The sequence below is a fragment of the Macaca nemestrina genome, chromosome 1 (assembly GCF_043159975.1).
Source record: "Macaca nemestrina isolate mMacNem1 chromosome 1, mMacNem.hap1, whole genome shotgun sequence".
Lineage (NCBI taxonomy): Eukaryota > Metazoa > Chordata > Mammalia > Primates > Cercopithecidae > Macaca > Macaca nemestrina.
This window is the reverse complement of record NC_092125.1, coordinates 174,477,316-174,504,823: the sequence shown is the minus strand read 5'-3', so window position 1 is coordinate 174,504,823 and position 27,508 is coordinate 174,477,316. Positions and strand designations below refer to the sequence as shown.

At 41.6% G+C, this 27,508-nt stretch overlaps 1 long non-coding RNA gene across 2 annotated transcripts; it reads left to right on the top strand.

Annotated features, from left to right (window-relative positions):
* Window positions 1-495: 495 nt before the first annotated feature.
* On the top strand, window positions 496-22,667 carry LOC105495148 (uncharacterized). Of its 2 annotated transcripts, none has more exons than XR_011609264.1 (4): window positions 496-647; window positions 19,391-19,510; window positions 20,257-20,333; window positions 22,290-22,667. It is a non-coding gene; the product is annotated as an uncharacterized lncRNA (long non-coding RNA). The 2 variants fall into 2 exon arrangements; XR_011609263.1 differs by lacking the exon at window positions 496-647 and adding an exon at window positions 786-1,326.
* Window positions 22,668-27,508: the final 4,841 nt, after the last annotated feature.

Genomic DNA, 27,508 nt, shown 5'->3' with positions numbered 1-27,508 from the left:
TCAATAAATAGTTGAATGACTGAATATTTTTCCTTGAATGAGTGAGTGGCACAAAAGTGAAAGTATATAAATAATAGTTTCTCTCAAGTAGGTGACCTCCATAGGATAAAGCTGTCTGCTTTAGATTAATAAACTCATTCTGGTCGAGGTGTTAATAGCTGATAACAGCTTAAATTGTTGGCATGAGTCAAGGTAAGATGTACATTTTAATTGCAACTTTCTAGAAGTCAGATAAAAGTAGGCTTTTTAATTTTACTGTGAGGTCTTCCAGAAGAAAGGTTCCTTTAGATCAAATTAAAAAAAAAAAGAAGAAGAAGAAGAAGAAGAGGAGGGAGGGGACAAATGCTGGGAGTGGGGATGGAGCAGAGGATGGAGGGAGATGCGGAGAAACTTCAGCGCGGCAGGTGCCTTTGTTTCCTGTTACCTGCTGCGTCTAGTCCCGTCCAGGGCACACAGTGGGAGCTTAGTAACTGTAGAAAGAAATCGAACGAAATCGGAAGGGGGAGAGGCAGAGGCCACAATCAAGACACGGAATAGACAGTCAGTCGAGGCAGCAGAGAGGGCGCCACGCGGCCAGCGGAGGCGCAGGGCAGCTGCGGAGGGATCTTGCCACGGGGCGGAGGGACCGCGCTCCCCACCAGCGCGGCGTGAGGGCGCCAGGCCAGGAACCGCCTGCTGCGAGCAGCGGGGCGGGGAGGGGGGGCGCGGGGGGCGGGGGGCGGGGGGCGGGGGGGGGCGGGGGGGGCGCGGGGGGTGGAGGCGGGGTGGGGAACGGACCTGCCCCGGGTCGCAGCGGTTTTTCCCGGGCGGGGCTGCGGCTGCAGGAGAGGCGGGAGTGCCGGCGGAGGGTCAGGGCCTCGACGCCGGGACTTTCCTGGGGTGGGGGTGGAAGCACGTAGGAACCCTGACCTTTCCAACTTCCCAGGTCAGACTTGGGCCGGGACCACACTGCGCAGACTTTGATGTACGGACCCAACCCAGTGCTAGTCCGCCCTCGCGGGGACCTGTCCTCTCGCCTGACCTATTAAGTCCGTCCCTGCCTGCAAGGCTCCAACAAAGTCCCTTCTTTCCCCCAGAGCAGCAGTTCTCAAACTTGAGTCCATCAGTATCACCCAGAGGCTTTATGCAAACACGTTTCTGGCTCCCTCCACGGTTTCTGATTCTGTGGGTTTAGGGTGGTGATGCTGATTCCTTTGGTCCAAGGACCATCCCTGGAGAGCCACTGCCCTTTAGGTAACGATTTTCCCCTCATTTTCCTTCTGAACTCGGTCAGCACCTTGTTCAGCCTCCCACTGAGCCTGGAACCCTTGACAGCTGGGGAAACAGGTGGGTTGCTGCTAAGCCGGGAAGGCACCTGGGAATCCCAACTTCCAATCCAGGGCGTTTTCTTCTGCATTCACTGCTGCTTTTACTCTCTTGGGACCCTATGTGTGGGATCCAGAACAGGGCAGAACCCTGAGTAGTAAAAACTGAACGGGAAGCAAGGTTAGTTAAATCCAACTGCAGGAGAGGAAAAAGGAGTCATTTTCTTCAGGAGAGGAGAGGGTGCACAGAGGATGCCTGTCCATTGACCAAACCTGCCCTGAGCATCACCACTGACACTTTCATTCATTCAAAAAACAAAGTTAATTGAGCAGGTGCTGTATGCCAGGCACTGTCTTGGTGTGGGGGATAATGAAGGAAATAAAACCGAGATCCCTGTCTTTGGAGAACATACTTTTTAATAGAGAGATTAACAGTAAACATAATAAAAGAGTAAATTATTGAATATATTAGAAGGTAATAAAAGTTATAAAAAGGAAAACAAGAGTAGGGTAAAGGAGTGCAATTGGAGTTGCAATTCTAAATAAGATGGTCAGGGTGGGCCTTATTGATGAGGTGAGTTAAGATAGTAAGCCATGCGATAGCTAGGGGAAGAGTGTTTCCAACAGGTGGAACAGCCAGCACGAAGGTCCTGAGTCAGGAGCATACCTGGGGTGTTTGAGGCTCAGCAAAGGGGCCTTTGTAACCAGAGTAGGGGTAGGGATGGGGAAGAAGCTGAATACACGAGGCCAGAGAGGTAAAGGGGCAGGCAGGAAGATGTTAGAGGGCTGGCCCAGCCATTGTTAAAGACTTGACTTTTACCCTGAGATATTCCTGCAATTTTATTTACTGTTTTGCCCTAATGATTCTTGCCTCATTCATCTACAAAATCTGCCTCAAAAACAGCCGTTAACCATCCCCTGGCTCACAGCTGGAGCTGGTTTTGAGAATGATACTATTTTCAGAAGTCAGTGGGCCCCAACCTGTCAGATTTGGGGCTTGCAAAGGTTGCAATGACCCTTTCTGACCTGCAGATTAGAAAGTTGGTAATTTACATTTGCTTTCAACAGTTTTTTTTCTCTTCTCTCATCATTCTCCGTGATCCTCTAAGTTCTTGTTCCCCTGACATATCTGCTCCCTGAGGCTTCCCAGATTGCTAGAGCAGCACTGTCCAATCAAAATATGATGTGAGGCACATATTTAATTTTAAATTTTCTAGAGGCCACATTAAAAAAAAGTAAAAAGAAACAGGTAAATTTAATATTAATGGCATATTTGATTTAACCCAGTATACCCAAAATATAATCTCAACATGTAATCAACATAAAAAATTAACACACTATCATACATATTTTCTTCTATACTGTCTTGAAGCCTAGTGTGTATTTTACATTTATAGCACACCTCAATACAGACTAGCCACATTTCAAATGCGCCATAGCCTCATGTAGCTAAGGATTACCTGGCCAGCACAGTCCTAGACTACTCATGTTCCTTCCCAACTCCCTCTCCTTAACATAATTTCCCTTTCCAGACTGAGCTGACACTTCATTCAAGAAGTCTTCCTTGATTTCTCTACTTCCTTCATATGCCTATGAGAATGAAATGAGTTAATATATGTAGATTGCCTCGGATAGGTACTGGCACATAGTAAACAATGGAAGTGTAGCTATCATTATAATACCACTTTCTACGGTTGTAATACACGGATCAGTTGTGTAACTATTACTTCACATTTTTCTCTCCCTGATATACTCAATAGTCCACAAGAAGAGAGGACCCTGCCTGCCTGTCTTTTTCGTTGCTCTTTTCTTGGGACCTGGGTCTGGCACAAACAGAGGAATATTCAATATAAACGTATTGAATGAATGAATGAATATAAGGAAGTATGCTTGGGGTTAAGCTTAAGCATTCTAATTCTAATGTTGCAATGGATTAAAATCATAATCCTGGATGACAATGGTATCAGATTCCATGTTTATAGAGATTCAGACTAGATCCTAAAGAGAAATGAAATCTGGTCTCAAAAATGGAAAGAAAAAAAAAAGACAAAAACAGGATGGTGTGGCGGAAAGGGCACAGACTTTGAATTCAGACACACCTGGGTCTGAAGATCTGCCACCTCACATACTATTTGTATGGCTTTGGAGATGTTACTTAACTTCTCCAAGTCTCAGTTTTCCCATCTGTAAAATGGGATCTGAGCATCTCTTTGCATTAGGTACCTACATGTACAGTAAGTTTGTAAGTCGCAACAACACAGGCCCTAATCTTGGCTCAGCCACACTCAGTGAGGCTACTTAAGCTTTCTGTACCTCAGTATCTACTCTGTGTGTGTGTGTGTGTGTGTGTGTGTGTGTGTGTTCTTTTAGTAGTTAATGAGATATGATACTATACATGTAAAGGCTTGATACATGATAGATGGCCATATTTTCTTTAATTTTCATTCAACAGCATGTGATCTTTCTTTTTTTCATGCCACCTTTCCCCCATCAAACAAGGAAGGAAAGTTCAAGCAGTTTACTATCTGGGAAAATTGAGCCATCCTGCCTAGTACATGGTGTCTATCAGACTTAAGAAAAGGACAAGAATGAAGCTATTAAAAAAATTTCTCCAACTAGCAATTAAAAGACAATGGGAAAACTGCTTCTATGTTTAAAAAAAAATAATTTGAACTGTTAATTTTATTGCCACAGATCTACTATTTTATTTATTTTTAATTTTTTATTATTATTATACTTTAAGTTCTAGGGTACATAGGCACAACATACAGGTTTGTTACATATGTATACATGTGCCATGTTGGTGTGCTGTACCCATTAACTCATCATTTACATGAGGTATATCTCCTAATGCTATCCCTCCCCACTGTCCTCTCCCCACAATAGGCCCCGGTGTGTGATGTTCCCCTTCCCGTGTCCAAGTGATTTCATTGTTTAATTCCCACCTACGAATGAGAACATGCGGTGTTTGGTTTTCTGTTCTTGCGATAGTTTACTGGGAATGATGGTTTCCAGCTGCATCCATGTCCCTACAAAGGACACAAACTCATCCCTTTTTATGGCTGCATAGTATTCCATGGTGTATATGTGTCACATTTTCTTAATCCAGTCTGTCACTGATGGACATTCGGGTTGATTCCAAGTCTTTGCTATTGTGAATAGTGCTGTAATAAACATACGTGTGCTTGTGTCTTTATAGCAGCATGATTTATAATTCTTTGGGTATATCCCCAGTAATTGGATGGCTGGGTCATATGGTATTTCTAGTTCTAGATCCTTCAGGAATCGCCACACTGTTTTCCACAATGGTTGAACTAGTTTACAGTCCCACCAACAGTGTAAAAGTGTCCCTATTTCTCCACATCCTCTCCAGCACCTGTTGTTTTCTGATTTTTTAATGATTGCCATTCTAACTGGTGTGAGATGGTATCTCATTGTGGTTTTGATTTGCATTTCTCTGATGGCAAGTAATGATGAGCATTTTTTCATGTGTCTGTTGGCTGTATGAATGTCTTCTTTTGAGAAGTGTCTGCTCATATCCTTTGCCCACTTTTTGATGGGGTTGTTTGTTTTTTTCTTGTAAATTTGTTTGAGTTCTTTGTAGGTTCTGGATATTAGCCCTTTGTCAGATGAGTAGATTGCAAACATTTTCTCCCATTCTGTAGGTTGCCTGTTCACTCTGATGGTAGTTTCTTTTGCTGGGCAAGAGCTCTTTAGTTTAATTAGATCCCATTTGTCAGTTTTGGCTTTTGTTGCTGTTGCTTTTGGCGTTTTAGACATGAAGTCCTTGCCCATGCCTATGTCCTGAATGGTATTACCTAGGTTTTCTTCTAGGATTTTTATGGTTTTAGGTCTAACATTTAAGTCTCTAATTCATCTTGAATTAATTTTCATATAAGGAGTAAGGAAAGGATCCAGTTTCAGCTTTCTACTTATGGCTAGCCAATTTTCCCAGCACCATTTATAAAATAGGGAATCCTTTCCCCATTTCTTGTTTTTGTCAGGTTTGTCAAAGATCAGATGGCTGTAGACGTATGGCATTATTTCTGAGGGCTTTGTTCTGTTCCATTGGTCTATATCTCTGTTTTGGTACCAGTACCATGCTGTTTTGGTTACTGTAGTATAGTTTGAAGTCAGGTAGCCTGATGCCTCCAGCTTTGTTCTTTTGGCTTAGGATTGTCTTGGCAATACAGGCTCTTTTTTGGTTCCATATGTACTTTAAAGCAGTTTTTTCCAATTCTGTGAAGAAAGTCATTGGTAGCTTAATGGGGATGGCATTGAATCTATAAATTACATTGGGCAGTATGGCCATTTTCACAATATTGATTCTTCCTCTCCATGAGCATGATATGTTCTTCCATTTGTTTGTGTCCTCTTTTATTTCACTGAGCAGTGGTATGTAGTTATCCTTGAAGAGGTCCTTTACATCCCTTGTAAGTTGGATTCCTAGGTATTTCATTCTCTTTGAAGTGATTGTGAATAGGAGTTCATTCATGATTTGGCTCTCTGTCTGTTACTGGTGTATAAGAATGCTTGTGATTTTTGCACATTGATTTTGTATCCTGAGACTTTGCTGAAGTTGCTTATCAATTTAAGTAGATTTTGGGCTGAGACACTGGGGTTTTCTAAATATACAATCATGTCATCTGCAAACGGGGACAATTTGACTTCTTCTTTCCTAACTGAATACCCTTGATTTCTTTCTCTTACCTGATTGCCCTAGCCAGAACTTCCAACACTACTTTCAATAGGAGTGGTGAAAGAGGGCATCCCTGTCTTGTGCCAGTTTTCAAAGGGAATGCTTCCAGTTTTTGCCCATTCAGTATGATATTGGCTGTGGGTTTGTCATAAATAGCTCTTATGATTTTGAGATACATTCCATCAATACCAAATTTATTGAGCGTTTTTAGCATGAAGGGCTGTTGAATTTTGTCAAAGGCCTTTCCTTTGACAATGATATCTCAATGATATCTATTGAGATAATCATGTGGTTTTTGTCTTTGGTTCTGTTTATATGCTGGATTGTGTTTATTGATTTGCATATGTTGAGCCAGCCTTGCATCCCAGGGATGAAGCCCACTTGATCATGGTGGATAAGCTTTTTGATGTGCTGCTGGATTCGGGTTGCCAGTATTTCCTTGAGGATTTTTGCATCGATGTTCATCAGGGATATTGGTCTAAAATTCTCTTTTTTTTTTTTTTTTTTTTGTCTCTGCCGGGCTTTGGGATCAGGATGATGTTGGCCTCATACAATAAGTTAGGGAGGATTCCTTCTTTTTCCATTGGAATAGTTTCAGAAGGAATGGTACCAGCTCCTCCTTGTACCTCTGGTAGAATTCGGCTGTGAATCCATCTGGTCCTGGTCTTTTTTTGGTTGGTAGGCTATTAATTATTGCCTCAATTTCAGAGCCTACTATTGGTCTATTCAGGGATTCAACTTCTTCCTGGCTTAGTCTTGGGAGAGTGTAAGTGTCCAGGAAATTATCCATTTCTTCTAGGTTTTCTAGTTTATTTGCGTAGAGATGTTTATAGAATTCTCTGATGGTAGCTTGTATTTCTGTGGGGTCAGTGGTGATATCCCCTTTATCATTTTTTATTGCGTCTACTTGATTCTTCTCTCTTTTCTTCTTTATTAGTCTTGCTAGCAGTCTATCAATTTTGTTGATCTTTTCAAAAAACCAGCTCCTGGATTCATTGATTTTTTGAAGGGCTTTTTTGTGTCTCTATCTCCTTCAGTTCTGCTCTGATCTTAGTTATTTCTTGCCTTCTGCTAGCTTTTGAATGTGTTTGCTCTTGCTCCTCTAGTTCTTTTAATTGTGATGTTAGGGTGTCAATTTTAGATCTTTCTTGCTTTCTCTTTTGGGCATTTAGTGCTATAAATTCCCCTCTACACACTGCTTTAAATGTGTCCCAGAGATTCTGGTATGTTGTATCTTTGTTCTCATTGGTTTCAAAGAACATCTTTATTTCTGCCTTCATTTCATTATGTACCCAGTAGTCATTCAGGAGCAGGTTGTTCAGTTTCCACGTAGTTGAGCGGTTTTGATTGAGTTTCTTAGTCTTGAGTTCTAGTTTGATTGCACTGTGGTCTGAGAGACAGTTTGTTATAATTTCTGTTTTTTACATTTGCTGAGGAGTGCTTTACTTCCAACTATGTGGTCAATCTTGGAATAAGCGTGATGTGGTGCTGAGAAGAATGTATATTCTGTTGATTTGGGGTGGAGAGTTCTGTAGATATCTATTAGGTCCACTTGGGGCATAGTTCACTTCAATTCCTGGATATCCTTGTTAACTTTCTGTCTCGTTGATCTATCTAATGTTTACAGTGGGGTTTTGAAGTCTCCCGTTATTATTGTATGGGAGTCTAAGTCTCTTTGTAAGTCTCTTAGGACTTGCTTTATGAATCTGGGTGCTCCTGTATTGGGTGCATATATATTTAGGATAGTTAGCTCTTCCTGATGACTTGATCCCTTTACCATTACGTAATGGCCTTCTTTGTCTCTTTTGATCTTTGATGGTCTAAAGTCTGTTTTATCAGAGACTAGGATTGGAAACCCTGCCTTTTTTTGGGCTTCCCTTTGTCGGTTACCCGACCTTTCTCTCTGGCTGCCCTTAACATTTTTTCCTTCATTTCAGCTTTGGTGAATCTGACAATTATGTGTCTTGGAGTTGCTCTTCTCGAGGAGTATCTTTGTGGTGTTCTCTGTATTTCCTGAATTTGAATGTTGGCCTGCCTTACTAGGTTGGAGAAGTTCTCCTGGATGATATCCTGCAGAGTGTTTTCCATTTGCTTGGTAGATCTTCCTCCATCCCTTTATTTTGAGCCTATGTGTGTCTCTGCATGTGAGATGGGTCTCTTGAATACAGCAAACTGATGGGTCTTGACTCTATCCAATTTGGCAGTCTGTGTCTTTTAATTGGACCATTTAGTCCATTTACATTTAAGGTTAATATTTTTATGTGTGAACTTGATCCTGTCATTATGATATTAGCTTGTTATTTTGCTTGTCAGTTGATGCAGTTTCTTCCTAGCATCGATGGACTTTACATTTTGGCATGTTTTTGCAATGGCTGGTACTGGTTGTTCCTTTCCATGTTTAGTGCTTCCTTCCGGATCTCTTGTAGGGCAGGCCTGGTGGTGACAAAATCTCTAAGCATTTGCTTGTCTGTAAAGGATTTTATTTCTCCTTCACTTATGAAACTTAGTTTGGCTGGATATGAAATTCTGGGTTGAAAATTCTTTTCTTTAAGAATGTTGAATATTGGCCTCCACTCTCTTCTGGCTTGGAGAGTTTCTGCCGAGAGATCTGCTGTTAGTCTGATGGGCTTCCCTTTGTGGGTTACCCGACCTTTCTCTCTGGCTGCCCTTAACATTTTTTCCTTCATTTCAGCTTTGGTGAATCTGACAATTATGTGTCTTGGAGTTGCTCTTCTCGAGGAGTATCTTTGTGGTGTTCAATGTATTTCCTGAATTTGAATGTTGGCCTGCCTTACTAGGTTGGAGAAGTTCTCCTGGATGATATCCTGCAGAGTGTTTTCCAACTTGCTTGTATTTTCCCTGTCACTTTCAGGCACACCAATCAGACGTAGTTTTGGTCTTTTCATATAATCCCATATTTCTTGGAGGCTTTGTTCATTTCTTTTTACTCTTTTTTCTCTACATTTTTCTTCTCATTTCATTTCATTCATTTGAACTTCAATCATTGATACTCTTTCTTCCAGTTGATCGAGTCAGTTATTGAAGCTTGTGCATTTGTCACGTAGTTCTCGTGTCATGGTTTTCATATCTATCAGTTCTTTTAAGGTCTTCTCTGCATTTTTTATTCTAGTTATCTATTCATCCATTCTTTTTTCAAGGTTTTTAGTTTCTTTGCGCTGGTTATGTAGTTTCTCCTTTAGCTCTGAGAAGTTTGATCGACTGAAGCCTTCTTCTCTCAACTCGTCAAAGTCATTCTCTGTACAGCTTTGTTCTGTTGCTGGCAATGAGCTGCGTTCCTTTAGAGGGGGAGATGTGCTCTGATTTTTTTAATTTCCAGCTTTTCTGCACTGCTTTTTCCCCATCTTTGTGGTTTTATCTCCGTTTGGTCTTTGATGATGGTGACGTACTGATGGGGTTTTGGTGTGGGTGTCCTTTCTGTTTGTTAGTTTTCCTTCTAACAGTCAGGACCCTCAGCTGTAGGTCTGTTGGAGTTTGCTTGTGGTCTACTCCAGACCCTGTTTCCTGGGTATCAGCAGTGGAGGCTGCAGAAGATAGAATATTGCCGAACAGCGAGTGTTGCTGTCTGATTCTTGCTCTGGAAGCTTCGTCTTAGGGTGTACCCAGCCGTGTGAGGTGTGATGTGTCGGTCTGCACCTAGTGGGGAATGTCTCCCAGTTAGGCTACTCAGGGGTCAGGGACCCACTTGAGCAGGCAGTCTGTGCATTCTCAGATCTCAACCTCCGTGCTGGGAGAACCACTGCTCTCTTCAAAGCTGTCACAGAGGGATTTTTACATGTGCAGAGGTTTCTGCTGCTTTTTGTTTAGCTATGCCCTGTCCCCAGAGGTGGAGTCTACAGAGGCAAGCAGGCCTCCTTCAGCTGCGGTGGGCTCCACCCAATTCGAGCTTCCTGGCGGCTTTGTTTATCTACTTAAGCCTCAGCAATGGCGGGCGCCCCTCCTCCAGCCTCACTGCCGCCTTGCAGTTAGATCTCCGACTGCTGTGCTAGCAATGAGGGAGGCTCCATGGACATGGGACCCTCTGGGCCAGGTATGGGATATAATCTCCTGGTGTGCCATTTGCCAAGACCCTTGGTAAAGCTCAGTATCAGGGTGGGAGTTACCTGATTATCCAGGTGTTGTGTGTCTCAATTTCTCTTGGCTGGGAAAAGGAATTCCCTTCCCCCTTGCACTTCCCAGGTGAGGCGATTCCTTGCCCTGCTTCAGCTTTCGCTGATCGGGCTGCACCCATGGACTGGCATCAACTGTCCGACACACCCCAGTGAGATGAACCTGGTACCTCAGTTGAAAATGCAGAAATCACCCGTCTTCTGTGTCGCTCACGCTGGGAGCTGGAGGCTGGAGCTGTTCCTATTTGGCCATCTTGGGTGCCACCCACAGATCTACTTTTGACCATATATTAAGGATCCCCCGCCACCTTCCACCGCCAGTGGAACTGGGGAATAAAACAACAAAGATTAAAGAGGTATTGGAGAAAAGAGTGGAAACAATTCAAGACAGAAATGAAGGGGCGTCTCATGAAATCATCTGTGTTGCAAATCTAGAGTGGTATGATGTACTGCAGTAGAGTAACTGGATGGATAGAATTCACCTAGAAGGAGATATTCAGGGAAAAACAAAACAAACAAAAAATGCTCAAAGTATTACACTAAGCTATATATATATATATATATATATACACACACACACACACACACATATATATTTTCTTTTTCTCTTCCTATTTTCCTTTTCCATGTTATGTGTTTCAAATTTACAAATAAAAATGGTAAATATTTTTAAAAAAAGGCCCTTGGGGAAAACTGTAAAACTTGTCACTTTAGTCTCCACACCCTTGCAGCCTTCTTCAGCCTTCCAGAAAGCCCTTTCTTGTGCCATGTTGGTTCCTGGAATTTTCTTCTCTCTCTAGTTCTCATAGATGAAGTAGTTCCCAACCACACTCTATGAATTCTGCTGTTTGTTGAAGAGGAATGCCAGACACCTAAAAAGGGTTGGCACTTGCAACTCGGCATTCTCAAAGCTCTCTATAGAGCTAAAAGTGCTCTGCTACAGGGCTTTTTCCATTGCATCCTTATTGTCCATTAATGTATGTTCCCCACTAGACCCCTGAATGTTATGGGCAGGTATAGCGCATGTCTCTCTCTGGATCTGAGCCCTTAGCAATCAGCTGGACACACAGTAGGTGCAGGCTAAACCTGTGCTAAATGCATATGTGAATGCATGATGCATAAGTGACTGTGATTGCTTCCCTATCGAAATGCACAGAAGACTGACAGATGTGTGCGGTGAGAACTAGAATGGGAGGAGGTTGGTTGCTTGTTTAAAAATGAAACTGAACAGGCTGAGAAGCTTACTCACACATCTGCTTCCCTTCAGTGTCCTCTGGGGAGGAAGGGGAGGGAGAGGGGGAGTTGGGAGCCTAGGAGGGCTGACAAGGTGCCCTCTTCAGCACTGAGTCAGCAACACCCGGCCCTGTGGACACAGGAAGATCCTGATTTCAGGGGCTGAGTCACATGAATAACTGGAATAGTTGTTTAGATCATAATGAATTCCCAGAACCTTTCCAAGCCAACCAGCAGGGACAGGCTCTCTCCCTACCCTCAGCACTTTCCAGCTTTGTGACTTAGCAGAAAGAAAGAGGCCGAGCCTTGGTCCTGGGGGAGGACGGGCTGCAAGGGAGTAGGGCACAGGGTTCCTCACCACTTCCATTGCCAAGCACTGCAGGTTGTTTCTGGACCTTTTTGTGTTTCAAGGAAGATGTTGAAAGAGACTGGCATTTCAGGGATGAATCCTGCACAGACTGCACAGCTGTTGTGCTGCCGGGCAAATGTATGGGCCAGGGCCCTGGCACCTCAGAGTGAGTGGTTAGGGTGTCAGTGATACTAAATGCCCTGGGAGTCCAGGCAAGTATCCTCTGTGAAATGTCATTAGAGTTCTGTGTACCTTGGATGAAACAAGATATCTAAACTCTAGCCCTAGAAGAAACTGTATGGGAGAGGGGGACGGCTAGCCTCCGAGGGGTTGGGGAATGATGCATGAGTCTACAGGTTGCATCTTCTAAGCTGCAAGTCAAGAGCTCAGCATCTCCCAGAAATGCCTGTTCTGAGCTCCACAGAAGTCCTACATGAGTGCCTTGTCCAAAATATCGGCTCAGTTCAAAGTTTATGTCTCAGTGTTTCCTTCCTGAGAGTATCCAAAGAAGATCTCAGCCTTCTATGATTTTGTTCTCCCCTCCTTGACATCACATCCACTGTGGATGTCTCACCCAGGCCAGTGAACAGACCCTATTGCCACATTATTCATGTTTATGCTTGCTCTAGGGCAATGGTTATCAAGCTTGAGCACACATCAGAATCATTTGGAAGACTTATTAACACAGATTTCTGGGTCCCACTCCCAGAGTTTCTGATTTAGTAGGTCTGGGATAGGTACTACATTCCTGATAGTACCCAGGAGATGCTGATGCTGCTGGCTCCAGGATCACACTTTGAGAACCACTGCTCTAAAGCAATGTTCACAATTATTTTTAGATCAAAGACCCATTGGAGAATCTGTTGAAAAGCTTTTCTACCACTTCCCAGTGAACAACACACAAATGCTAAAAAAATCATTAAAATTTCTTTACAATTTCAGAGTTCACTAGATTTGCAAAAATTCATCCATGAACTTCTGGGTTAAAAATAAAAACTCCTGATTCTGGTCCAAACCAGAATTAATAAGTGGGATGAAGATTCATAAGGTACAGGAAAGCAGATTTTATCCCTGACAGTAGAGGAACTGATTGAGCAAAGTAAGCATTTGTTTGGTAAAACTAGACTACCTGGTTTCAAATCCTGGCTCTGCCATTTGCCAGCTGTGCAGAAGTTTTTGCATATGTAGACTTGGATTGACAATAGAACCTACTTAGTTCATACATGCAAAGTGCATAGAATAGAGCCTGGTGCATAGTATAAAAGCAATAATTGTTCCCAATTTCTTTAGCTTGATAGACTCCTATTGAGTCAACTTGCTGATATATTCCAGGACTTCTCTACGTCATCCCAACATCCATAGATCTAGTTTAGGTACTATGTCTAGTCTACTATATGGCAATATCCTCCCAATTGTTCCCTTTATTCTGATTTCTCCCCTTCTCAGTGCGTCCTCCAGACAGGTTCCAGAGTGACCCTTCTAAAACCTGTCTGCTATAGTTTGGATGTCTGTCCCCAGAAACCTGTTAAAATATGATCCTCAATGTTGGAGGTCAATGTTGGAGCTGGGGCCTAATGTTAGGTGTTTGGGTCAGGGAGGTGGATAGCTCATGAATAAATTAATGCCCTCCAGCATGGAGAGAGGTGAATGAGTTTTGCTCTGTTACTACTGCTCTGAATTGGTTGTTTAAAAGCATTTGCTCTCTGCCCTCTTGCTGTCTCTGCCTTCCACTCTTGCAATTTGATCTCTGCACATGTAGGCTCCTCCTTGCCTTTCACCATGAATAGAAGCAGCCTGAGGCTTTCACCAGGTGTCCAGTCTTCCAGCCAGCAGAATCATAAACCAAATAAACCTTTTTTGTTTGTTTTTAAGAAATTTCCCAGTCTCAGGTACTTCTTTATAGCAACACAAATGGACTAAAACAGCATCTCATTTTGTTGTCCTTCTGCATGAATCCTTCCAAAGGTCCCCGATCAATTAGGAGAAAGTCTAGGCTCTTGAGCAAGTTATATGAGGCCTGCCTGGACTGGGCCCTGCCCCCACTCAAATTGCTTTGTTCACTGTGATCCTTTTTCTCGCTTCTGTTTCTTGTCTGGAAGTGCAGGATGGTTCTAGGTGCACTATGCTTGCCTTCTGTAACACATAAGTTTACTCTGCCATAAATATCCTTTAGCCCTCTTTAAGGCAGACTTCTACAGGATATTATTCAAGGCCCAAGCTGAGTGTTTTCTCTGCACTTTCTTTGAGTCTCCAGATAGAACTGGTCTCTCTCTTCTTTGTGACCTACCATGCCTTTCATAGTGTGCATAAGTCTGTGACAGACACTGTTAGATATTCCCCCAATATCTGCCCTCATCTTCTATACTATAAGTCCATTTTCCAGACTTCCTTGCAGATAAGGTGCTGGATGCAAATTAAGTTCCACCAACAGATACACACATACAGGATATGAAGCAAAGCAAAGTTTCTTGCTGCTTCAGACATTTTCTATTGGTGAACAGAGTTGTGGAGACGAATTTTTTTCTGCATCATATTCTAGTAACAAATCAACAGTTTTACAATCGTCAAGAGTTTTAATAGCAGCAATAACAGCTTCCTATGCTGGATTTCTGATTCTTAGAATGCAAGTATGTGGTATGTTACAGATTCAAGAATCTAAAACTCAGTAGTTCAACAGTTTTGGGTGACTACATTCTCCCTTCCTGATGGGGTACATGTAGTAGCTGTCTCTGGAAGTCCTTGCTAGAGCCTATAGTCCATACTTCCAGCCCTTGGGATGATTTTATAAACATCTAATTCCCCTATTAAAATCCTTTCTGCTTGAAATACCTAGAATAGCTCCCATTTCTTGAATTGAACACTGCATGATAGTACTTATTTCCCTCACCCTACTGGGAACTAGTAGGAGGCTGAGACTGCGACTAATTTATCTTGGTATTCTTAGTATTCAAAATTGTCAAGAGAGACTTCTGGGAAATGAACCCCTTAAAGAAGTGGGCAGACCACTAACCTAAGTTGGAGAAGGGATTGTCAGTGGACTCAGGGCAGGTCATTTATCTTCATTCACCAAATGAAATTTGAGTACAGAGCTGCTTTCAGACCAACAAACCAACAAACATACACACCACCAGCAAAACAACAAGAAATAGGGAATGAAGGAATGACTGGAACCAGCAGTGTCAGGTCTGAAACAGGAAGACTCAGACCCTGCTCCTCATGGTGGGAGCATGGTAAGGAGGTGCTGTTTTCCACAAAAGTCCAGGAGAGGAGGAGAGGGAAAACTCCACTTCCCCAAGGGGTAGCTCCCACCAGTTTATGAGTCTCTTCAGAAAAACTGTGAAGAATGGAGAAAACAAGTATGGGTGGGCCTAGCACAGCCTCAGGGTCTGACGCACACATAGCTGGAGACCAGAGGGGTTGCTAAAAAGCATGCAGGAAAAAAATCCATGAGCTTTGGAAATCAGACAGACTTGTGATGAAATCCGAGATCTGTACAAATCACTTGGTTATCTGAGACAAATTCTCCAAACTCTGTAAGCCTCTATCCCTTCACTCATAAACTAAAGATTATAATCTTTTTCCAAAGGACTCTCATGAGGGTTGAAGGGGAAGATGTGTGAGACTAGGCCTAGTACAGGGAGGGCCTGGCACATTCTCAGACCTCGGCAAGTCCTCTTTCCTATCCTCATTCTCTGGATGTGCCTTAAACTCTGTCTGCTATTTTTTCTAGTCTTCCCACTTTGCTCCATAAAATATTAATTTACTGCAAGGCACAGTGGCACATGCCTGTAGTCCCAGCCACTTGGGAGGCTGAGGTGGGAGGATGACTTAAGCCTAGGAGTTCCAGGCTGCACTGAGCTATGATTGCACCACTGCACTCCAGTCTGGATGACAGAGCAAGACTCTGTCTCAAAAAATTTTAATTTAATATTTTATTTGGTTTTTTAGTTATTTTGTCTGAAGGTAAAGCTCTGAAGTTTCTGTGAAGGGTAACTTCTCAATCCATTCATTTGTCTGAAAAGGTTTGGGGCAGGAAGTAAGATTCCCAGAAGTTTTTAAGCACAGAGAGGATGGGAGGTAGGAGGGAGCTGTTCCAGGAAGATTGCTCCTGCCAGCTGGAGAGAGAGTGCATAAGTTGTCCTCGCAGTCTCTCTGTGTTCATGTAGTCTATGCTCATCAGTGGGGCTATTAGCATTTGAGTCTAAGCCAGTCTTTCTGTGGCATCCTGCAGGACTCTGGGTTTAATGCAACTTCTCCTTCCATTGTGCCCTTTGTAATCTATGCCTTTTTATTTTTGTGAATTTCTCTGCGAAAGGAACTAGATTTCTACTTAGTGAGAGAAATAGCTGTCTCAGATATCTCACTGGCCTTTTCAATACAATATTGTTGTATTTCCTCAGAGTAGAGAATGCCAAAATTCTATGGAAAAGGCCTAAGCCCCAAAACACTAGGAGGACAATGCATTTTTTTTTTCAATGAGACTATGATATTCAAGGGTCCCTTGGCACCTTCTACAAAGCCAGTTGTTGAGCTAGTCCAGGATGGGTAGGACTCAGGGAGTGAGCCCCACAGGAATTGAAGGCATGAAGAAGTAGCCCCTGGGAGGATTGTAGTGATGACACATATAAAACCTCAGTGACATCAACCACAGAGCAACGTCAAGAGATGGCCCCAATACCTGTTTGAGGGTGGAAATTAGAATGAGGAGGAACACCACCATGACAGGGCATCCATTACATGCACAGCATTGTATGGCAGGGGCTTTTGTAGCTCATGCAGACTGGGCATGAAACAGTTAAGCTGTCAAATCCTGAGCTTCTGCAGCCAGTGGGAATATTTGATGTTACTGCACAGGAAGCATATCCTAGAGTGAATAATTCCTGCACAGCAGGGGAGCCTTTTTTCAGGTTGAACCCTGTCTGGAAGCTGCTCTTTTCTTGTCAGAGAGCCAGGGGCAATAGCTATCACCAAGTCTCCCAACCCTGCCCTTCCCCCACCAAGAGCACAGCAAAGGCAGCTCAGCTCCCATGGAAACTCATGGGAAAGAGTAGAGATCCAGAGAGTTACTACTAAGCTTTGTGCACAATGGAGAAAAACAAACCTTCTTGTTAGCTGTTGATGATCATCTGTATCTTAAGCCCCTGTGGACAGAGAGACTGGGAATTCTCTACCATTGTTTTAAAAAACAACACACATTTTTAAATGACCATTTTTTTGGTGGTGGTGGTGGTGGTGGTTTTTTTTTTTTTTTTCTTTTTTTCCCCTATCTGAGCAAGATATAAACAAGGAGGGACTCAGAAAGGGATGAGGGCGGTGGGAAAAAACAGGATGTCTGAAGAAGAGAAGCCTCAGATCAGAGGGTTCCTGAATTCCTGGTGAGAGACTGGTACCACAGCAGGTAGTATTGGGGTGTGGTATTATTGGAATGTGTCAGGCATGTTTATGTATAATAAGCCTCTTTCAAAAAATGTATTTAGGGCTCATGCCTGCAATCCCAGCACTTTGGGAGGCCGAGTCAGGCGAATCACTTGAGGTCAGGAGTTCAAGACCAGCCTGGACAACACAGTGAAACACTGTCTCTACTAGAAATACAAAAATTAGCCAGGCATGCTAATTTTTAATTAATTAATTTGAATAGGTGGCACACCTGTAGTCCCAGCTACTGGGGAGGCTGAGGCAGGAGAATCACTTGAACCTGGGAGGCAGAGGTCACTGCCAAGATCATGCCATTACCCTCCAACCTGGGTGACGAGAACAAAACTCCATCTCAAAAAAAGAATAAAGAAAAGAAAGGAAAAACAAATATATATATTGTATGTACGAAAGGGAAGAAGAGAGAAAATAGGAAATAATAAGCAAGACACCACTCTAGATATTTTACATGACTATCTGGCATTGAAGGGATTCTAATCGTTCTTACATTTGTTAAAGAAGAGTGTTTCAGTTATTTTTTATAGAAATACTAGGAGATAGGTTCACTAGGTCCACTTTACAGACAAGTTACCTTAAAGCTCAGGAACATTAACTGAGGTGCCCTAGGTGACATAATTTATCAAGTAGCGGAGCTTGAATTCATATCCAGATATAACTGATCATTTCCAAACTTGTGCCCTATCTACTAAACCATGTGTACCTCCTTCATATGTGTTCTAATTTGTAGAATATCCTCTTTGAGAAATTGAAGCAAATTCCAAAGGGAAGAGCTAGAACCAATAATAATAATAAAGTGAAACTACCAAATATAGATAAAAGGGACAAAATATTTGAAGAAGCAAAGAAGAAATGTAGATGGCAAACAAGCACTGAAAGGATGTCAACATCATTATTCACTAGAAAAACACCAGTTAAAATCACAATGAAATACTTCTGCATACCTGCTAAAATGGCTAACATTAGAAAGACTAATTATATCAAGTGGTGAGGATACAGAGCAACTGGAACTCTCAAACACTCCTGGTGAAAAATGTAAAAAAAAACAACCACTTTGGCAAACTATTAAGCTGTTTCTTAAAGGTTAAACATATACCTACCATGCAACCCAGACATTTCATTGCTAGACATTTATTTAAAGTACACATTTACATAAAGACTTGGACATAAATGTTCACAGCAGTTATACTTCTTCTGTGATATATACTGCCATACATAGGAGCAGTCATATAATGAAATAATAGTTACATATAAAAACAAATTATTGATCATAGATGGATCTCAAAATAATTGTGCTGAGTGAAAGAAGGCAGAAAATAAAGAATATATACTGTATGATATCAATTACATAAAATTCTCAAAAATGCAAATTGATCTATAGTGACAGAAAGGAGGTCAGTGATCACTTATGGATTGGAGTGAAAAGCGAAAGGGCTAGATTACAGTAACATGAGAAAGGTGTGGGTGGGGAGTAATGGATATGTTCCTTCTTATCTGAAGTGCAGTGATGTTTTCATGGGTGTAAACATATGTCAAAACTCATCGATTTGAACTGGCTATTGTATGTCAGTTGCACCTCAAAATATTGGTGGAAGAAGGCTGTCAAGAAGATGCGGTAGTAGGAGATAGGAGAGGAAAAATAAAGCAAAATCCTGTAAGGTAAGTTACCTAAAAGGAAATACAATATAATAGCTAAGAACCCACACCATAGACTCTCAGTTCAACTTTAAGCGAGGCATTTAATTGCCTATGTAAAATGCAGATAGTAATAGAACTTACTTCATATGATAGTTGGGACAATTAAATGACTCATGAACACAAAGCTTTAGACCAGTGCCTGGCATATGGTAAGGAATTAATACATATAGCTATTATTATTGTTGGACAAATTACTTCATTTCATCCGAAGTCAATAGTTTCCCAATAGGAGAAAACTTAAAGCCCCATCCAGCTGCCAACTCCAGAGGCCAGTGATTTTCAAGCCAAGTTGTCTGGTGAATGCTGATTCCTCCTCTTTAACACAGCTCACTGAGACCTCTTGAAATTTTGCAGCCTACATGCTAAATAATGCACCCAATAATAACTACCCAATATATTAATTATCCAAAGGTCATGCAAATAAAGGATACGAAGACTCTCTTAATGAGGGCCAGGGGAAGCAACATGATACTGAGTCACCAGGACAGAGTATCCTCTGAATTCTGTTGGACCACTCACTCTCATTGATATCTGTTTGTTCCTTCACCAGTCATTCAGGCCACCCTGGGTTCTACCCCCCTGGGAAGACTTCCTTTGGCCAGTGTCAATCAGTGCCAAAACCAAGAGGAAAACTGAGGAGGATTTCATTATAGAAGACTATACCACCTGGGTAATTCATTTCTGTTTGGATCATGAATGTGGACTAAGGGCTGTTTTAATATTTGAAAAAACAACCACAGGTTTCTGTTTACCAACCTTGAACATTTCTTGCAGTACAACTCTTTTAAGTCCTTTGTCATCCAGGCCTATTGATTGCATGGGGAGGGCACAGAAGACACATGAAGGACTCAGTTTGCTGGCAGCCAATACCAGAAAAATTACCAAAGTTTCATTTTTGAATTTGGGTCTTACTTTTTAGCATCAGTTTCTCAGTATCAAATCTGAGGACTCTGTACATCTCCCTAAATCTTAGCTTATTGGCCTCTGCCTCTGAGTTTGAAGAACAAAAGGCTGGTGTAGTGGAGCAAAGCTAATTGTGGCTGCTGTCTCCACTTCACTATTCATCTAAATGTGCATTTTCTTTTTTTTTTTTTTTTTTTTTTTTTTGAGACGGAGTCTTGCTCTGTCGCCCAGGCTGGAGTGCAGTGGCCGGATCTCGGCTCACTGCAAGCTCCGCCCCCCGGGTTCACGCCATTCTCCTGCCTCAGCCTCCCGAGTAGCTGGGACTACAGGCGCCCGCCACGTCGCCCGGCTAGTTTTTTGTATTTTTTAGTAGAGACAGGGTTTCACCGTGTTAGCCAGGATGGTCTCGATCTCCTGACCTCGTGATCCGCCCGTCTCGGCCTCCCAAAGTGCTGGGATTACAGGCTTGAGCCACCGCGCCCGGCCCTAAATGTGCATTTTCAACTTTTCCAGACACAAGGATACAAGAGCAGAGTTGCTGAAGCCATCTTGGAGTATCAGGTCTCCCTGATTCTTCTGAATCCTCCCAGGTATCCAATATCCTAATCGATGCACTAACAAATGTTGAGGCTGTATTCTTAAGGCACTTGCTTATCTGATTCAATGGTTCAAATTGCCAACTTCAGGCAGAAACAAATTAATTCTTTAAACAAAGCTATAAACCTACCCAGCTATTCACTATCTGCTATCAAATCAGCTAAAATCAATAACTTATTAGAAGTAGAAAATATTTTCACATTTTCTACCAGGTCACCTCAAGTTCCTATTTTATGAATAATGGTCTGAGTTCATAAAATGCAGAGTTTAGCAGACAACTGATAATTCTTTAACCAACTGATTTTCTACCACCTAACAAAGATGGCAAATATTCCAACTCCATAAGGCAGCATCCTAACAACTCCCCACTCCATCCTAACTCAGCCAATTTTGCAATGGGGGGCTGTCGTGGGAACTTTCCACTTCCATTACCCATTTCGCTACTACTCAAAACTCTTTTGATGCAAAGTGACAAACACCCATCTGAAATAAGCTTAGGTAAATGGGTGACTTATTAGAAGGATATAGGACACCATATATACCTGAAGGGGGAAAGCATAAGATCTCTGAGGGCAGTGACTCCCAGCTTAGTCCATTGCTGCATGCTTGATGCCTGGAATCCAGCCTGTTCAATGTTAAATGAATGAATGACCAAACTGCAGTAAAGGCAGGGTTGCCACTTAGCCTTGATAATAGCCAAAACTAGCACTGAATGCCTCAAGAAGACAGAGGAGATGAAACTTTATAATAGATAGTTTCTGGGTTGCCTCCCCAGCCCCTCTATTCTCACAACTCCTCTGCTTCATCATACACATGATGCATGGGGATCAGCCCCAAGAAGCCAAGTTCATCTGCGCAGAGCTGGTTGTTATACCACTGGGCATAAGATCCAAGTTTAGCCAATCACTTCTACTCTTCTAGAAATTTTTATTGGGCTTAAGATTCAGCCTCTTCCCTGGTGGTTAAATATGTTACATATAAATATTGATGATGACAAAGTCTATTTTTCAAAGACTTTGAAAAAAAAAGTCTATTTTTTCAAATATAGAGAAGTATGAAGCACACAGAGCAGAAAACACTGGAAAGAAACAGATTGCCAAATGCATTTGAGATCTTGGTTTTAGGCCACTGCAAGGCTCAGCTAAATTCCTGTATTTGGGTTTCATGAGACACCCCTTATTCCTATTATAGTTTCCTCTCATTCTTACAAGTTAGCTTCAGTTCTTTTCTGATACTTTCAACCAACAAATACCTACCACTGATAAAAATACGAACACTGAGAACTCTGGAAATAAGAAGATTTACCTGTTGTCTTAGGCTAAGACTATCTTAGTCTTAGCTTGACTGCCACTAGAACAAAATACTTTAGACTGGGAAATTTATAAACAACAGAAATTTATTGCTCACAGTTCTAGAGGATGGCAACTCCAAGATCAAGGTACGCGTCAGTTTGGTGTCTGGTGGGAGCCCATTTCCTGGTTCATAGATGGCACCTTCTATGTGTTGTGACATGGCAGAAGGGGTGAGGGAGCCACTTCAGGCCTTTTTTATAAGGGCACTAATCCCTTTCATGAGGGCACAGCCCTCATGACCTAATTAAGAGGCCCTACCTCTTCCTACCATCACCATAGGGGTTAGGTTTTAACATATGGATTTTGGGGGGACACAAACATTCAGGCCATAGCACCTGTTTATTAGAAAATGGACAATAAATGCCATAGTCTTTACTGCACTCTCACTCCAGAGAAGTACAGCATATTAGAAGTGGTTTTGGCTACAGATAACAGAAAGCCAACTAATAACATCTTAAGAAACAGAGAACTTTAGTTATTGAATTTAGGAGTGGGGAGGCAGAGAACTCCCAGATTTGATGCAAGCCCCAACAGAATTCCCAAGTATCCAGCCACCCTCAACTTACCGGCTTTCTATTTTTGTGCCTCTGGTCCTAGAGAGCCACCACAGATCTGGGCATTCTGATCAACATTCAGTGGCAAGCCTGGAGGGGCAATGCTTGCCTCCCATCGTATGGCAGGCCAGATATATTCCTGGCCCATCAGAAGCCTTCTTCTGGATGCAGTCTATAAGCCACTGTGATGGATGAGAAGAGCCCAGGATGGAGATGAAAGTCTGGAACCAGAATCTGAGCCCTTATTTTTCTGACTCACTCTTTTACCTTGGAAGAATCACTGAAGTTTTCTACATCTCTGTTTCCTCATATGTTTAAAAAGAAAGCACTTAACCTTGGTGGTTACGAAAAATAAATGAAATAATTTCTAGAAGAGTGCCTAGTTTAATACATTGAAATCCACCTACATTAAAACGTTTCTCAAAGATGTTTAAGCCTTTTCTTCTTTCTTCCTTTCTACATCCTAGTTCAAGGCCAGTTCAATAAAATCATGGGCTTTATAGTCAGGCAGAGTTCATTTCAAGTCCTGGCTCTAACATTTATTAGCTATCTGACTCATTCAAAAATATTTACTGGGCACCTACTACGTGCCAGGCACTGTTCTGCCTGCTAATGATGCATAAAAAAAAGAAGGACGTAATTCTTGCTCTTTACAGCTTAAGTTCTAGTTTGTTCATTTTAAAATAAGGATAATAATCCCTTACAGTCTATTGTTGCTATAATGATTAAATAACACCATTTATGAGGAAGATTTATGAATAATAAATGCTCCCCAATAAATGCTAATTCTCCTCCCTCCTTCTCTTTTTTAAACTTTGAAGGAGGCTGGGAAAAGTATTAGGTTGGATGTTAGAAACCTGGCATTCTAACCCTAGCCCTGCCATTAACTAGCTGTGTGATCTCAGGCAAATGTCTGATCCTTTCTGGATCACAATCATTTCCTCCATAAAAGAATAATGTTGTACTAAATAATTTGTAAGAGACCATTTGTTAGGATGGGATTCTGTACTTCTCAGAATTAGTCATGAATCTTGATACGTTGTGGAAGAGTAGGTATATTAGACTGTGTTGTGATTCAAAAACAAATTTATAGCTAGCATTCATCAAGGACTTACTAGGTCCAAGCTGTCCAAATCCTTAAGGGTTTTTGCTTTAATCTCACAACAACTTCATGGGGCAGGCATTCCTAATTTCATTTTCTATGAGCAAAGTAAACCTCAGAGAAGTGAATTTGGCAAAGTCACCCAGCAAGTCAGAGGCAAAAGTGGTATTGACACCGACGTCTGACTCAAAAAGCCATTCTCTCTACCCTCCACTGCTGTTGGATAGTTGTCAGAGCTTGTCCTAAGATCAATTGACATACTTAGTGGCTCCATAAATTAATCAGTATGTCATGTGGGCAAAGAGTGACTCCTGCATGGTTCATCCATGGGAGACATAGAACATAAGCCTGGCTCCATTCTGTTCTCCAGCTCCTATTCTTGGCTTCCCCACAGCTGCCTCTCTCTATAGCCATTTCTGTGGATGAGTCCACGTGATTGATGGGAAACCAAACATTATTGTTCAGGAATGATGTTTTTTCAAATTGGACAGCTGCTGCTTGTTTGGCTGGGAGTTTGGCAAGTGTTTAAGTATTTCACTTTGTCATGGTGGTCAGACCTAGAGAAAATAATTAGGTGGTCATGGCAACCAGCATCCCAGGCACACCACGGTGACGCCGAGGAGGAAGCATTGAATGGAGAGTCCAGACATTGACTCTGCCCTGAGTACTCTGGCCTCAGGTTCCTCAGCAGGGCTGCCCCTTTAGGTCTAAAATCTCTCAATAGGAGAATGAAATACCTAATTCTATCCTGAAAGATACAGGTCTTAAGAGACATGAAGACCAAAACTCATACTAAGCTGTTAAAGACTAAAGAGTGGGGACAGAAAAAAAAAAAACCTCAAGTGAAATATCTGCTCTGTGCCTGGAACTGTGCTGTGTGCTTTATACCATTGTCTCAGTTAATCCTCACAACATTCTCCTTTGGACAGAGGAAGAAACTGAGGCTCGGAGAGGTGAAATGACTTGCCTATGATCACATAGCTGGATAGTAAAGGAATTAGGATGTGAACATTGGTCTAGTTGATCCTGAAGTCTTGCTACAACACCTATACTAAGCTGCCATTAGGACCTTTCCCAGAAGCACCTGCTGCTTGAGGTATAGAAAGGGGCTGGGTGGAAGACACTGAAGTGTCCTAAAGGTGATGTCATTGTTTGATATCCCCTCCCCTACACTGCCCACCTTGGTGGGAATCTGGCTTCTGGTATAGCTCCTAAACCATTCTAGCATAGGCTATACCTCTCTTCTTCACCTCAGTTATTTCAAACCCACGTTGTCTCTACAGTATTTCTGAAGTGTCCTAGGCAGTACATTGAAATTGGGTCTGAACCCAACTCTTTCTTTCTTTGCCTTATTGGAAAGATGACAGAATCTGCCTGATGTTCTCCAATTCCTGGATTATATATCTTACCTCTGACTCAGAAGATGAATTGATTGTTACCTTATAGACCTTTGAAAATTACTGTGCCTCATGGGCAGGTTCAGAAAAGTCCCAATCATCAGGGATTTTTCTTCCTTTTCTGAATTCCTGCAATTTATTTAGAGTCTCATAAGATTACCCTTTATGGGATGAGGGCAGCTCATCTGCCACTTCATGCCCAGTAAGCTCTACAGCCCAAAACATCTGAGGTTCCCTGATACAGGAATCAGAGCACCTGCCCTTGACTCCCTTTTCCACCACTAACTCATGGTGTCACCTTTGAAAAGCCAATGGACATGTCTGAAATAAAAGTTCTGACAAACTACTGAGAATGTCTTTCAATTCTAATATTTTGTAATTCAAGTGTTCCTTCTAGTAAGCAAAATTTCAAATTCTATTTGAGAATTAAGATTATTCAACCCACTCCCCACTTCAGAATGAAGAGTATCACCTCTGAGATTGATACAAATTCACGGACTTTTGCCCCAAAGTTTTGATTTTTCTACCTCACATTTTTTTCTCTGCGTTCTGTAGAGGTAATTTATGGGTTTTTAGAGAGCTGTCTTTCTGTCTCCTGATTAACAGGATACTAGATGAAGGGCAAATAAAAATGGTGATGATGCCAGTAAAGAAAGTAAACAAGTTAAATGATACCTTTAAGGAACTGAAGACAAGGGTTGCCTGAGTCATGCTGCCCTTGCTATTACTATATTTCACTGTGTTTTGGCTGCATTGGATGACAGTGTCATAGGAAGGGCATAGCCTTTGCATCTGGCTCTGTCTCTTCAGTAGCTGCATAATCTTAGACAAGTTACCCAGCACTTCTAAGCCTCAGTATCCTTTTCTGTTAAATGTGAATACTGGTACCTTGATGGTTGTTGTGAGTATCAGGGATTAGATAGATACAATGCAAAAGCATTGAATCTTAAGAGATATGTACTGATATATTTACAGGTGACTTGACATGATGTTTGGGATTTGCTTCAAAGTAATTGATGGAGATAGTCAATTGATTTTCTTTCTGTTTTTTTTTTTTTCTTGTTTGTTTTTTTGTTTTGTTTTTAATTTAACTTCTATTTTAAGTTCAGAGGTACATGTGCAGGTTTGTTACACAGAAACGTGTGTCATGGGGGTTTGTTGTACAGATTATTTCGTCACCCAGGTATTAAGCTGAGTACTACTGGTTATTTTTCCTGATCCTCTCCCTCCTCCCATCCTCTACCGTCCGATAGGCCCTAGTGTATATTGTTCCCCTCTGTGTGTCCATGTGTTCTTATCTTTAGGTCCCACTTACAAGTGAGAATATGCAGTATTTGATTTTCTGTTCCTGTGTGAATTTGCTAAGGATAATGGCCTCCAGCTTCATCCATGTTCCTGCAAAGGACATGATCTCCTTCTTTTTATGGCTGCATAGTATTCCATGGTATATATGTACTGTATTTTCTTAATCCAATCTGTCATTGATTGGCATTTAGGTTGATTCCATGTCTTTGCTATTGTGAATAGTGCTGCAATGAACATACACATGCATGTTTCTTTACAATAAAAATGTATATTCCTTGGGGTGTATACCCAGTAATGGGATTGCTGGGTCCAATGGTATTTCTGTTTTCAGGTTTTTGAGGAAGTGCTACACTGTCTTCCACAATGGTTGAACTAATTGACACTCCCACCAACAGTGTATAAGCATTCCCTTTTCTCTGCAACTTGCCAGCATTTGTTATTTTTTGACTTTTAAATAAATGCCGTTCTGATTGGTGTGAGATGATATCTCATTGTAGTTTGGATTTGCATTTCTCAATGATCAGAGATGTTGAGCATTTTTTCATATGACTGTTACCTGCATGTGTGTCTTCTTTTGAAAAGTGTCTGTTCATGTCCTTTGCTAACTTTTTAATGAAGTTGTTTGGGTTTTTTCTTGTAAATTTGTTTAAGTTCTTTATAGTGCTGGATATTAGACCTTTGTCAGATACATAGTTTGCAAAAGGTTTCTCCCATTTTGTAGGTTGTCTGTTCACTCTGTTGATAGTTTCCTTTGTTGTGTAGAAGCTCTTTAGTTTAATTAGATCCCATTTTTCATTTTTTGCTTTTGAACACAATCCCATTCACAATTGCCACAAAAAGAATAAAATACCTAGGAATACAGCTAACCAAGGAGGTGAAAGATCTCCACAAGGAGAACTACAAAACACTGCTCAAAGAAATCAGAGATGTAACAAACAAATGGAAAATCATTCCATGTTCATGGATAGGAAGAATCAATACCATTAAAATGGCCATGCTGCCCAAAGCAATTTATAGATTCAATGTTATCCCTATCAAACTACTATTGGCATTCTTCACACAACTAGAAAAAACCTATTTTAAAATTCATATGGAAACAAAAAAGAGCTTGAATAGCCAGGATAATTCTAAGCAAAAATAACAAATCTGAAGGCATCACACTACCTAACTTCAAACTATGCTACAGGGCCACAGTAACCAAAACAGCATGGCACTGGTATAGTAACAGACACATAAACCAATGGAACAGAATAGAGAATCCAGAAGTAAGTCTATACACCTGCAACTATGTGATCTTCAACTAACCTGACAAAAACAAGCAATGGGGAAAGGATTCCCTATTCAGTAAATGGTACTGGGATAACTGGCTAGCCATATGCAGAACATTAAAACTGGATCCCTTCCTTATACCATATACAAAAATTAACTCAAGATGAATTAAAAACTTAAATGTAAAAC